The 14,636-nt window shown below is 44.9% G+C and overlaps 1 long non-coding RNA gene across 2 annotated transcripts in view; it reads right to left on the bottom strand.

The window, feature by feature from the left end:
• The window catches only part of LOC146351502 (uncharacterized), a 168,321-nt gene that overhangs the window by 140,653 nt on the left and 13,032 nt on the right, over positions 1–14,636 (bottom strand). For both annotated transcript variants that reach the window (XR_014788901.1, XR_014788902.1), the window contains exon 2: positions 10,442–10,645. This is a non-coding gene — a long non-coding RNA (uncharacterized LOC146351502). The remainder of the gene's footprint in view (positions 1–10,441; positions 10,646–14,636) is intronic.

The raw sequence follows: 14,636 nt of genomic DNA, 5'->3' as shown, positions 1-14,636 counted from the left end.
ATTCAGATGTGGGCATCACATGGTTAAATGCTCTTCTATATATAAAAGTCCACGGAGATTTTAAAATAACAGCAGATGTTTGGAAGAAAAGTTCTAGTTTCTCCCCAATGCTTTGTATGTGCAGGGAAAATGCTTTCATGGGGAAGCATTCAGCTATGGAATCCTTCACCTGGCATCTGAAATGGAAACATCCTGGGTACAAATATCCCACCCTGCTTGCTGCTTTTATGAACTAATCCAAAACTAGAACCTCTTACTGAAGGTGTACAAAAACTCTGGAATTGTCTGTTTGACATGTGTGGTTACTTCAAATGGGGATGTTTCAAGATTCAGGGTAACATTCTGGATTCTTACCTTTGCCTATGGTTTGCAAGGAAACTCTGCATATGCCCACAAATTCTCATTAAATCCAAAGAAAGTACTGATACTGTTGGGTTATGCAAATTAACTATTAAATGCTAGAGAAGTCAATGTTATGCTGCCCACTTGATGGATAGAAATGTGTTTAGGGTTGACAGGCAATCTGAACATTACTATTAAATCTCATTTCCTCCTCAGAGAGTTTTTGCTCTTGCAGAATGAGGCGATCTTTAATATCCTGATCAAACAACAGAAATTGGCTGCCATCTTCTGACACTCCAGCGATAATGTACTGTAATTTTGCTAAAGTAATTGTCCTGATTCCATTGTAGAGAAACCCTTTTGCCATTTTTACTACAAAAAGATGAGACATTATTCAAGAGATGGAATATGACTGGTAATGGCCTCAGAAAATTACAGTACGGAATCATTTAGCACCTGCTAAACTATCAAAAGTTTTCATACCAAAAAGTCCCACCAAAGGCCAGATCTGCCATGCAGGACGGACGGTGACATTGAAATTTCGAGACAGCAAGGATAAATTGATTCATTCCATGCCATATTTTCATTTCATTACATTTTTACAGTGAAAATGCCCAAAGTATTCCATAATAAATTGGCATGTTACACTGCTTTGACTCTTTTAAAAATGTGTATGAAAAGCCTGAAATAGAATTTTCGTTCTTCTCACACCAAAACATCTGCATATCCACGAAGGGTGCTGAGCCCTGACTGCAGCTGTGACCTTTTAATTGTGGAAACAGGAACAACAGAGAGTTCCAAATGAACGTGGATAGGTGCCTCCACATAATCAGAGACCTTGCATGATTGGGGTTCCCAACGGTGTGGAGGATCCTATGCGCCTTCAGTCAAACACGCATAGGTTGCCCCTTAGAGGCAGACCAATGGGTGTAGCTGCACTCCCTTCTCCACACACTCTTGAAATGCATGCAAGGTAACTTCTGAAGGGGAATAGAGATGCTGCCAAAAATGTAGGGTGACCATATGTCCTACTTTACAGAGGACAGTCCTCTGTTTGAAGGGCTTTCAGAGGACAGACCTCTGTTGCAAGGGCTGTCACATCCAAGTCTGGTTTGAAGATAAAGAACCATAAGAGAAGTGGAGTTCTTAAAGTTCCCTATCCATGGCATCTGGACAGCAGGCACAGAGGTCACCTGCTCACAGTCTTCTCCACTATGGTGAGCTGGATCGTTCTTCTATTTAAATCACAGTAATTCTTTCTAACATTGTGTCTCTCTATATACATTAACATATGCAAATTCTATGTAAACCAATAGCCTCTTTCGTCTTCTTTGTTATGATATGTTTCTTCTTTTTTTGGCCCTGGGTAAGTGGCCACCCTACAAAAATCACACCCCTGGTTTGAGTAGTCCTTCTCCTCTCCACTGTAACTTATACCAACTTGTACCCATGTTGTAACATAATCACACTCCTGGCTGTGGCAGTCAATAATTTGAAAGAGGGATGGGGAAACCAACAACGAGACATGTTGCCCAACACTGGGGGGGGGGAGAAAACCCAACATGGGGTGCCATTTTTGGTGATTATTCCCCAACTTTAGGAAATCAGTGCTATATAGAGGTCAAGCTTTACTCTAATCATATCCATGTGCCCTGAGATGTTTGAAGTCATTCTGATATTCCCAAGCTTCTGGACCCCTCTTGGAGACTGCATGTCCACTATGTTCAGAGCACTAGCCTTATCTGGGGGTTCAATTCCCCCATGTGTTCAGTATCACGTGAGCAAGAGTAGGGGCATGTGTGCTAACCACACAGACGTATGCCCTACTTTTACCTCTGTTGTATCCCTATGCCTGACCCCACTGCTCTCCATGAGTTGAAAGGCAAATACTCACCGCAGAGTGCGATGTAGAGGCCTAGCTGATCATGGTTCTAAAATTGCACAAGCCGTCTACATGACATGAGTACAGCAGGCTCCCTGCTGCAGATGTTCATCCTCTAACACATGACAGGGTGCAGGGCCAGGCATAGGAACATGACAGAAGGAGTGGAGTGAGCGCACATGTCCCTAGAGCTACCGCACATGTCCCCACTCTCTCTCTCTCTCTCTCTCTAACACACACATGATTCTGAGTGCATGGAGGAACTGAACAACCAACAGGGCTATTGGCAAATTACAAAGAATCCAAACAAGAGCTACAAAGATGATAAAGGCTGTGGGAGACAAAGCTAATAGAGATAGACTACAGGAAAGAACTGTGACTGCTTAGCTTAGATACAGTATTATTTTGTGTGTGTGAACCACCCAGAGAGCTTTGGGTATTGAGTGGTATAGAAATGTAATAAATAAATAAATGGTGATAAGTTGAAAGTTTTCAAATATTTAAAGGGATCTCAGAAACAAAGGAGGAAAACTATTCCTAATCTTTTATCACGAGGACTTGTCAAAAAGTGGTGGCACTGAACTACAAGGAAGTAGCCTAAATTAAGCACTTGGAAGAATGCCCCAATTGCAGAGCAGTTCAGCAAAATAATAATCTGCCTAGAGTGGCCAGGAAGGGCTCTTGGGGGCTCTTAGGAAACATTTGGACAGAAGATTCTTTAGGCATGAATGTCACAAGAATAGGGGAAGTGAAGGGGCTCTGTTTCATCCATGGGACCAAAGGTTTCTGCTAAACACAGTCTTGTAAGAGACAGTTTAAGTCTCATACCATAGGCAAAGGTCCAGACCAAGGGGAATGGAGACTGTATGCATTTCTTCTATATTTTTGGTTCCTCTTGCTCAACCTGGGTACTACTATCTCCTCTCATTCTTCTCCCTGCCCCATCCAACAACATTCTCTTAAAAAGTCCTCCATAGGCTATGCATTCTCTCCCAGGTCTTTCAGTTCTGCAGGACTCCTGTCCTGGGTTGAAATCCTACCAGGAAGTCTCATAAGGGCAGAATGCAGGCCTGTGACAATGAGCATTATTCTTGGCAGCCACCACAGATTCCTCACTGGCCTATGCATGCAGCCCCTATCTTTTCCTTTGAACAACCAGTAGCACCATTTAAAAATACCCAAAGAAAGGCAAGCTCCCTTGATTCCTTGGGCTGATTCTGTCAAGTGCTTGGAGTTCTTGGTTTTGGTAAGCAAAGGGCCTCTCACTCCATCTTCAAAATCAATGGCATTTAGAGTTGCATCTATTTTTGGTATCTTTGAATATCTGACAACGATCCCTGCAGGTGTCTTCTCTTCCATCCCTTTAAAGTCCTGTTTCTGAGTGCACCATCATTCACTCATATATATGATCTCCTTTAATGTAAATCTTCCTTCTTAAGTAGGTGGCTCAAGTTGATGAAGTTGCCTCCCTCCCTTTGTCTCCCTTGTGTTTTCCTAATGTGATTTATTCCCGTATAGAATTATGAAGCACGGTGCCTTCAAACCAGCTCATTAGTCATTCAAAAAGGTGACCCTGGCATACTTGAATATAATAAGGGGAATTAATGGAAAGATCTTAGCAGCTCTGAGTGAAGATAAGGGATTCAAAAATATTACCAGTGATTATTGTCAAAAAATGAAAGGGGAAGATGGAGAGTCGAATTTCAAGGCAATATGGGAAGAAATCATGACAAGAGAAAAGAAGGAATGAGACTGGAGAGATGCTCAGATGATTCTGTTTACCCTATGTTACATTGAAAGAATGGTATGCTGCAATTTAATGGATCCATATGTCCAAAGGCTACCACTGAAATGAAATGAACAAATCACACATTCAACTCTTTACAATAACTTACCCCAAAATTCATTACTCAAATTTCAAATTATATTCAAATTCCACAATGTTTTCATCTTGGAGAAACTTGACACCCCACCCTAACTGACAAACTCCCACCACTCTCTGAGCTTTTAGGGATGGTTTGTAAACCACCTTTCCACACACTCCTAAAAGACTGGATGCAGTAGGCATCCCTGGTCCCAGAAACACAACTGCACACGCGCGCGCACACACACACACACACGAGCAAGCACACACACACGCACAAACACACACACACCTGGTTCCCCTATTCTTACCATATTTATACCTGAAGAATCCTTTAGGTCAGTCCAAACACATCAAGGTCAGTCCAGGAGCCTCCAAAATACCTCCACCCTAGGTGGGCTATTCCTTCGATGAGCTATTCTGTAATTAGGACATTCTTCTGAATACTTCATCTAGCTTTCCCTAGTTTCGTGCCATCACCTCTTGCCCTGTCCTCAAAATAAAGGATGAATCATTGTTGCCCCTCTTCTTTCTGAGATCTTTTTCCATGTTTGAAAATGTTCAGTACATCAGCTTTAATCTTCTTTTCTCTAAATGAAGTGTTCAGAGTGCCTCTTCTTTCAGTTTGTCTCCATAAGTTATGTCTCCCATACCACTTAGCATCTTAGTGGCTCTTTAATGCCATTTCAAATATGAGACAGCTGACATTTTCCACTGCGGATAAGGGGGTTATAATTCAGCCCCTATGATCCAAGGTAGAAAAGGAAGCTGCTGGAAAACCGTGCCTCCCTGGGCTTTGCTGGAGCCTTCAACTGCTACCCCGTTGGACCCCCAAGATAAGCATTTTTCCCATAGGGAAAAAAAATCCCCATACACACTCTCACACATGCACACACCACCCACTAGTGGGGGACTGAGCTGGAATGGGACTGAAGTCTAGGGAAAAGGTGAGGGAGCTTTAAGCCTTCCCCACATATTCTGTGCTCCCAATCAGAATTTTCCCACCATCACCATCCTGCCTGCTATTCACAATGGGAGGAACATCCCCAGTACCAATGGGAGCATTCCTCACATTGCAAACAGCAGGTGAGGGCAGGGACAGCCCAGCCCTACCATTTGGCAGAATGAGGCAGCCACCTCAGGCAGCAGATTTCTGATGTGAGGAAAAGGCAGCAAATTGTTAGTTATTCATTTGCTGTCTAAACTTAAGTAGCATGAGTCTACTCTAGATATGACTAAATCTGGATCCAACCTATTGCATTTTTACTGCCAGGATTTTATTTTTTTTTACTGGGATGGGAAGAGATGCTTGTGGGATTTTCCGCCTTGGTGTCAAAACACCCTTGGTTAGCCTTGGGTACTATGCTTGTTGATGGGAGTGGGGGAAGCCATGTGCTGCTCAGGCACATGGATCACCCCTGGGTGTTGAGGGGAGTAACTCAGATCAGGATGGTAGTGAGGCCAAAGGCTTAAAGACCCCCCTCCCCCATGCCATGGTCCTAATATGATTTAATCCCACCCCTATGCTGCCTATTCATTCATTTATAAAGCAAACATGCCAGGGCTTTGTTGTTTATTCGGTCAGTCGCTTCCGACTCTTCGTGACTTCATGGACCAGCCCACGCCAGAGCTTCCTGTCGGCCATCGCCACCCCCAGCTCCCCCAAGGTCGAGTCCATCACCTCCAGAATATATGCCAGGGCTAATGATGTGAATAACATCACATCTAGTTTGGCCCTCAGGGATGAAATAATTCCCAGTATGAAATAATTCTACCTTTTTTTGGTGTTGGGTTGACACCAGGGAAAGGCCCCTTCTGTGTGTAACTTTTATTCTTTGTTTGCCTTTACTTGACCTCATCCTCCTCACAGGTTAATCATATAAGTCTCTTCATTTCACTTCACTGAAGTCTTTTCATTTCACACATCCCTGGAGCTGGGTTAATATTCCATAAAGGTGTCTGTCATATTTTCGTGTGTTTTGACCTCCTGCTCGAAGTTAATGCTTCATAAAAGTCCTCAGGTTTAATTTAATTTATTTCAAGAACGTTAGATCTCTCTTCAGCGTGCATCAGTACAAGGGTGCATTAAATGTGCACTTTAAAGTATTTTTCCCCATCATGATGTGTAGTAAACATGCTTAATAATATTGTAAATCCAGCTGGATATATGAATGCATGCAGTGTTCAGTAAACATATACGGCTATGCTTTTCCCTCGTGTGTAATTTGTCAGTGGTTTTGTTTAGGTATTTGTTCTTGAACTTATGAATACTATAGAGCACTCGAAGTAGAATTATTTATTATGATTACCACAGCAACCGTAACCCAGATCAATCGTAACCCAGATCCACTGGTTGGAGGGGTAAGGATGGGGCGGAGACATCCCTCTACTGGTAAAAAGGAGCTCCAACAGGAAGGCATTCCACCTCAGAGAACCCAGTTACACCCTTAGAAAGCTCCACAGGCATAAATCTATTGCTAGCAGTAGGCCCCAATTCTTTTCACATATTTCAACAACACTTATTTAAACATTTGTACTCAGGGCCAATCCTGGAACTGGAATGACTTTCAAAACCTAAAATGTGAATATTATGCTCTAAAACCCTTACAATTTATGTCTAAAGCATAAAAATCTACTAAATTTTGTAATAACTTTGTAAGAATAGTGTTAGAATAAAGACTTCATGTACAGGTCTTTATTTCCAATAAAGATAACAGAAGGAAGCTAATTAATGGAATACTGTGTGTGCTGAGTTTAATTAAAAATTTAGCAATGCCAAACTGGAAACAGGAAAGGAGGCTAGAAAGGTTTGAAAGGCCTTCCAGCCTAGCTCCAGGTTTTTCTGTAAAACTGTCAGGTCTAAGGGTCATAATTATTTTTACTTGAAATCATCTATGTAGGGGAGGCATCTAGGGATGTATGAATTCCTTACCTGATTCCAGTTGGGGCATCCACTGGGGGGGAGCGCTCCATCCCTCCCCCTGGAATCCTCGATGGGGGGGAGGCGATCCGGTCCTCCCCCCCGGAATCCTGCCCCGCCGGCTCTGCTCCGTGGCGGCTCTGTGGAGCAGCCGGCCAGGGCCATGCGCAGCCGGACTTCTGGCCGCGGATGGGCTGCTGCAGATGCAAATGGTGGCCACTACGGTGGCTGCCATTTGCGTTCCCTATTTTTCACCATTCTAGCCTACGTAAATATTTACGTAGGCAATTACGGCGGGAAAAAAAGGAAACCGCAAATTGCGTAGTGGGCGCTATTTGCGTTTCTTCTTCTTCTTGCTGTAAAAGCCTACATAAATATTTATGTAGGATAAAACGGCGGGGGGGGAAGAACACAAATAGCGCTCACTACGCTATTTGCGGTTCCCTTTTTTCGTCGTAATTGCCTACGTAAATATTTACGTAGGCTAGAACAGCGAAAAATAGGGAATGCAAATGGCGGCCGCCATAGCCGCCACCATTTGCATATGCTGGGTTTGGGGGGGGGGGTTAGCCATGATAGGCTACGTAAATTCTTAGGTAGCCTATCACAGCTGCAAGGACGGCAATGGTGGCCGTAGCAGCCCAGCCGCGGCCGGCCAGGAGACCAGCCGCCGCCACCGCCAGAACCGCCGCCACCGAATCCACCGCATCTGCCCAAGGTAAGTTCCATCCCAGGGGATTCCGCAGGGGGGGCAGGGGGCAGGAGGCCGTTCCACCACGGATTCCGGGGGGGCGGATTCTAAAGAATCCGGCCTCACTGGAATCTGTGGCGGAATTCTCTGCCATCCCTAGAGGCATCAAATTTGATTATACAAGCAACACTGAGGTGAGGGGTGGGTGAGAGGTGCTCAATCCTTTTCCCACCCACACCTTTTTTTACAAAAATAGAGGTTTACAAAATTATGCATGGTGTGTATAAGTGGAGAGAAAGAGATTTTTCTCTCTCTCTCATAATACTAGAAGTACTAGACATTCACGTGAAGTACTTGTTCCCCTCTACTCAGCACTGGTTAGGCCTCATCTTGAGTACCATGCCCAGTTCTGGGCACCACACTTCAAGAAGGATGCAGGCAAACTGGAAAAGGTTCAGAGGAGGGCAATAAAGATGATCAGGGGACTGGAAACAAAGCCCTGTGAAGAGACTGAAGGAACTGGGCATGTTTAGCCTTGAGAAGAGAAGACCGAGGGGAGATATGATAGCGGTCTTCAAGTACTTGAAAGGTTGTCACAGAGAGGAAGGTCAGGATCTCTTCTCCATCATCCCAGAGTGCAGGACGTGGAATAATGGGCTCAAGTTACAGGAAGCCAGATTCCAGCTGAACATCAGGAAAAATCTCTTGACTGTTAGAGCAATATGACAATGGAACCAATTACCCAGGGAGGTGGTGAGCTCTCCCACACTGGAGGCAGTCAAGATGAAGCTGGACAGCCATCTGCCAGGGATGCTTTGACTTGGATTCCTGCATTGAGCAGGGGGTTGGACTCGATGACCTTATAGGCCCCTTCCAACCCTATTAGTCTATGATTCTATGATTCTAGAACCTGGGGTATTCCAATGCAAGTAAATGGTGAGAGATTCAGGAAATATGTTCAGGAAGTACTTCTTCACAGAGCATAGTTAAACTATGGAATTTGCTGCCACAAGCTCTGTTGATGATCACCGAAATAGCTGGCTTTTGAAAGGGGATTAGACAAACTCATGGAGGATAAGGCTATTAATGGCTACTAGTTATGATGAACAGGATCCATATTACCCAGCATGCCTCTCAATAACCATTACTGGGGAATAGCAATGCTCTCATGTCCTGTTTGTGGCTTTCCCATAGGCAGCTGATTGGCCACTGTGGCCAAACAAGATGGTGCCCTAGCTAGGCCAATGCTCTGATCCAGCAAGCTTTTCTTATGTTCCTGATCTAAATCACAAACACCCTGAGGCTGCACTTTGCCCTGATTTGATGGGGGGGGGGGATTTAGATCAGGAAACAGTACATGGGAAAGGGTTAAATATCTCTTCCTCCCAGCACTACTGCCCTAGTCAATTTCAGAGTTTCTCTACCACAGCCCATTTACTGTAGAGGGGGGGGGGGATGAAGATCTGGTCACAGATCTCTCAAACTAGGGATATACGGATTCCCCACCTTCCAATCCGGTGGGGAATCTGCCCAGGAGGGAGGCAATCTGTTCCTCCCCCCACCCCCAGAATCCTCCAGAGTGACTCCACTCTGTGAGGATTCCTCAGAGCTGCACATTGGCTCTGTAATGGCTCCTGCCATTACCGTATCGCTGGGAGGAATACAGGGGCAAATGGCGTATCGGATGCCACTTGTGGCCGTAAAGCCCTCAGTTTAACCTAATTGCAGCCGTTTACGGCTTCATTTAGATAAAAACAGTGCATCCAATATGCCATTTGCAGCTGTATTCCTCCCAGCTATACGGAGCCGGCGTGCTGTTCCGAAGGAAATCCTCAGGAGGCGGAGGTAAGTAAGCCGTTCCACCACGGATTCCGGAGGCTGGATTCCAAAGAATTCCAAGCCTCATTTGGGTCCGCAGTGGAATTCTCCACCATCCCTATCTCAAACCACTTGTAGTTTGGCCCTTTGCAGGGACTGAGGGATGATCTATCCAACTTCCGACTGCTGGTGGTGGAACCAGATGATGAAATATTGTCCCCATCAATCAGCGCAATTTGTGCAAATTGTGGCTGTACTTTGTGCAATTTGTGCAAATAATGCAAATCTGCGCAAATTGCAGCTGTCATTTGGGCGAATTAAAGAACATAGACAATCTGCCCAAGTCGCTGCAGACTGAGTTGGGCCAGTTAGAGGGAAACGGACCAAAGCCTGGGGGGCCGAGCCAATGAAAGCTCGTCAAGTGCCACCCCCAAACGAATTCCACTGGCATCCCTATCGCAGGACCCGTTAAAAAATCTTATCGTATGCTGTCAAATGCCTGGGGAGGTTCCCAGACATGTGCCCATGGATGTTTAAAGACACACATATGCCAAGTTTGCTGCAGGAACTTGCTTGGCAAGTTTGCTGCAGGAAACGCTTGCCCTGTAACACCGGTGTGCTCACAGCAACTGTCCTTGCTATGTAGAGTGTGAAGCTGCAATTGTGCAGCTAGGACTGGACCTTGGAGCCAAAATCCATGGCCCCACAGTGGCAAAGAGGCCCAGTCAGCACCTAGGCTGGCATGGGCACGCTGGGGCTCATTGGGGTAGACGCTGGATAAGGTAGCCACTTATGAATCAGCAAAAAAGAAGACAAATGAGGCCACAGATTTCCATTAAATTTGCATGTACCGATTTATGAAAATGTACTGATGGATGAAAATGTAGAACTACTATAATTTACATAGACAGCAAGGTATCTCACCATAACGAGGGAAGCTGTGACGAGCTGTCCGGTGTGCCTTGCTCACTCTGCAGTCCAGGTGCTCTCAATGGGCAACTTCAATGCTCACCTCTTCCTTCTGATGGTTCTTCAACTTTATATTATTTTCTTCTTATCTTTAAAATCTTTTTATAGTCAGGGCACAGCTGGCTGGGCACATGCAGGGCTTCTTCCCTGAAAGCCAGCCTAGAAATATTTCAAATAAATAAAATGAATTACAGATGATCATTTAATCATTTTTACTTAAAAATATATATTATCCTTTTCTACAGCAAAATGGCGCTTATTCCCACGTAAATGTGTAGATCAGCAGGGCAGCAGAAGCCAACACCATTTAATTCCTGTATGGTGCTTTGATTAAAGTGTGTTTAAAATGTGAAACCCCACATGCTCAGAGTATTTCTTTTTAATCAGGGTTAGCAAGCAGGTGGTGATGGTGGTTCTTGTTCATACCCTTGTTCTTGTTTTTGTTTAGCTCTAACATGCCAGGAATGTAGAAGCGGTTATAAAGCATGGAATGGTAGGGGTGGGGGGTAGAGAACAGAAGTCATAGTTGAAGGCTTTATAACTGAAGTAATGCACATGGCTGTCTAGAGCAGTGACCCATAAGAAGACCATTAGATCTAAGAGTCTTAAGATGACCTAGCTGCACCACTGTGGAGCTGCACAATTCTTTGGATCTTAGCCTACATGTTTTACTCAAAAGCAGGTGCATTGTGCTAATTCTTAGGCAAAGTTTTGAAATTCATGCCTATTCCTGATTGATTGATTGATTGATTGATTGATTACTTAAAATATTTCTTGGCCACCTTTCAGGGCAGAAGCCCTCCCAGAGTACAGCAATAAAACACATAGTATTATGTTAAGAACAATAAAAACACAATAAAACCAATGGGGATACAATAAAAACAACAATAAAATGGCAATAAATCCTTGTGGTCTTCTCTTGAAACAGACACATAAGGTGGGGCTGTGCACCGCTTCGGCCCGAGGCCCAAAGCCCGAGTTGAAGCAGGCCGCTTCAGCCCCTTCCGAGGCAAAGTGGAGGGGGCAAGAAGTCACCTGAAGTGGGTTGGGGGCTCTCCGAATTCCTTTGGTGCACTTTGGTGCTTCAGCACCCCGGCCCAGCAGTGCCAGTGCCTCCAGCTCCTTACCTGAGCCATCACGAGGAGGAGTCACCATCGTTGTCACTGCCGCCGCCACTGCCACCACTGCTGCCGCCACTGCCGCAACTGTCATCACCACTGTCACCCCCTCCATCACCACCCCCGCTGCCGCCAGCCCCTGAGCCCTGGACACGCCCCGGCTCTTGTTGCAGGACATCTCCCCTTTCCTTCTCTCTCTCCCCCTTCCTTTTCTCTCTTGCTGTCTATGTCCTCTTCTCTTCCCCTTTCTTTCTCCCCTTATCTCTATCTCCCCTTCTCTAAGCCTAACCAAACTCATTCTCCTAGTGTCACCAAAACAGTATCATCAACAGTAAGTGGGGGGGGGACCCAAACTGCCCAGTGAGAATTGAGCACTGCACACAGAATGCTGACTAACTACTGGGGGGGGGGGGATGGAAAACTGGGGAGAGGGGAAATAGAATGGAATATGCAGGGAAAGAGCATGGCTGTCTGCTTAGAACTATGAACAGGAGCACTCCACTTCGTAGTATTGTCTTGCAGGCCTCACTCGAGTCCTATAACTAGGGATGTACGGACTGTGTAAAATCCACTCCATCTGTGTTTCGCAGATTGTCAGGTGCCTTCCGTTCCGTCATCCACCCACAGACGGATGTGATTTTTTTTTTGTTTTTGGTCATGCGGAAAAATATGGAAACAATTACATAAGTATTTACGTAAATATTTACATAATTTACCTCAGCACGTAACATTTAGCGTATTCTCCCCTATTCCATTCAACATTTCCTCAGCAGAAACGTACGTGTGTTTCTGCAGATTTATATGCATAAATTTTGGGAAAGTAAAAAAATCATCCGAAAGTCATGGACTCCACACGGCCTGTGGGAGTCGCTCCGCAGAGGATTCCGCAGGTCGGAGTCTTAGAAATCCAAGCTCATTTTAATCTGTCTCGAATTTCTCCAGCATCCCTACCTATAACCCCCGTCAAATCTGTTCAATGGCATCCTACATCTTTGGGGAACCTTGCTGCCCTTTAGCTTGGAATTTCTTTCTGTTACTTATTAATGGTCTTCTTCTCTTCCCCACTCCCCGCCCCCCCTTTTGCACTGATTCCAGCTTTACATTGTTCCTCCAAACCTGCCTTTCGGATGAGCCATTTTCCTCTTTTAAATTCCATGTGGCTTGGGGACTCGCCCCCACAGAAACAATTCCCATGGAAACTGAGGGCACAGACTTAGAGCTGCACATTTTATATCATGCATTTATTTCATTTTTTTTCCTTTTAAAATCGCCTTGTTCATTGTTCTTCCTTTCTCTGTCTCTGCCGTCCCTTTGTCTAAATGTGATTGCCTGCCCTTCAGGGCAAGGATTCATCTCTTTTATGTTTGTAGAGTTCCAGGGCCGGAGCCATATATAAGAGTAATCTGTTAGAAACAGCTCGGGACTTGTGTCATGTTACTTGGAAGGGGGCAGCGGAAACAAAGGCAAATACTGAAAGCTGTGAATTAGCTGATGGTGAGAGCTGCTAGACTGGCAAAGAAGCTCTCAGGATCAGATTTAAGAGGTGCCAATGCCTGCAGAAGGGCAGAGATCAGGTGCCACTGCTAGGCCTGTGGCCAACGTTTATCTCCTCTTTGTAAGGTGGCATATAAGTGCCAACTGAGAGTGGGAAGGGGCAGGAAGACCAGCATTACCAGTGCAGGATCCTGTGGGTCATGTGAGTAGCTGAAGAGCTCAGTTATCAGTGTTGGCAATCTCTTTGGGTTTGTGACTTTGTTATTAACCATAAGAACATAAGAAGAGCCAGGCTGGATCAGACCAAGGGTCCATCTAGTCCAGCATTCTGTTCACGCAGTGGCCAACCAGCTGTCAACCGGGAACCCACAAGCGGGACATGAGTGCAACAGCACCCTCCCAACCATGTTCCCCAGAAACTGGCTCACTGCCTCTGGTACTGGAGGCAACACTTAGCCATCAAGACTAGTAGCCATTGATAGCCTTTTTCTCCAAGAATTTTCCAACCCCCTTTTAAAGCCATCCAAATTGGTGGCCATCACTACATCCTGTGGTAGTGAATTCCATAGTTGGACTATCTGCTGTGTGAAGAAGTATTTCCTTTTATCGGCGAATCTCAAACTGATCAGCTTCATAGGATGACCCCAGGTTCTAGTATCTTAAGACAGGGAGAAAAATGTTTCTCTAGAAAGGATTTAGAAGGTTTATGGGCACAGCCACTTCTATAGGTGCCGCATGAGGGCAATAGGATTCTGCTGTTTGCCCTATGCCAATGTTATTTATTTATGTGTATTTATAAACTGCTTTCATCCACAGATTGCAACTCCATCATTTTATCTGGATGGGATTGGCTGTCAGTTGGGTACTTGTAGCATGGAACAGACGGTAGCTTCTGTTTCATGATAGCTTCTGTTGCATGCACTCCATGACTGGGTTCGCACAAAACGCTGACTTTCGGCACCTCCTGAAGACATTATTATTTCGAGAGGCCTTCCTTGAGTGACCAGCCGTGGTTTATTAAATTCAGAATTTGTTCCTTTTAAAATGTTTTAATTGTTTTATTCTTTTATCTTTGTTGCTCACTGCTCCAAAATCTTTCGATGTGGAGCAGTACATAAATATTGTACATAAATGAATAAACACACAAACATTTAGTTCGGCTCTCACACGTTCTATGAACATGTGATTGGGGGTTATATGCATACCTGTCAGCACTTTGGGGCCCCAAGCACTTGCAGGAGAGTACGGAAGACAATCATGCATAGCTCCACTATGCACGATTAGGAGAACATTTAGTTTAGTCCTCACATGAACATGTGACGGGGGGCGGGTTCTGTGCATGCACCTCATCACTTCATGTGAGCTTCCAGAGACATTTGGATGGCCACTGTTTGCGAGAAGATGCTGGATTAAATGGACACTAGTGGACAACCTAGTCACCTCGTCAGTTTTCCGCACTGAGGTGAGATGCAATGTATTTCTATTTAAAATATAATAAATCTTTCAAAATTAGCATCTATACATATACGTGTATGCAA

The sequence above is a fragment of the Heloderma suspectum genome, chromosome 3, assembly GCF_057233095.1.
Source record: "Heloderma suspectum isolate Gila_16-S chromosome 3, 16-S_ref, whole genome shotgun sequence".
NCBI classification, from domain to species: domain Eukaryota; kingdom Metazoa; phylum Chordata; class Lepidosauria; order Squamata; family Helodermatidae; genus Heloderma; species Heloderma suspectum.
Note: the sequence above shows the minus strand (reverse complement) of the source record. Positions and strands in the feature narration are given on the sequence as shown.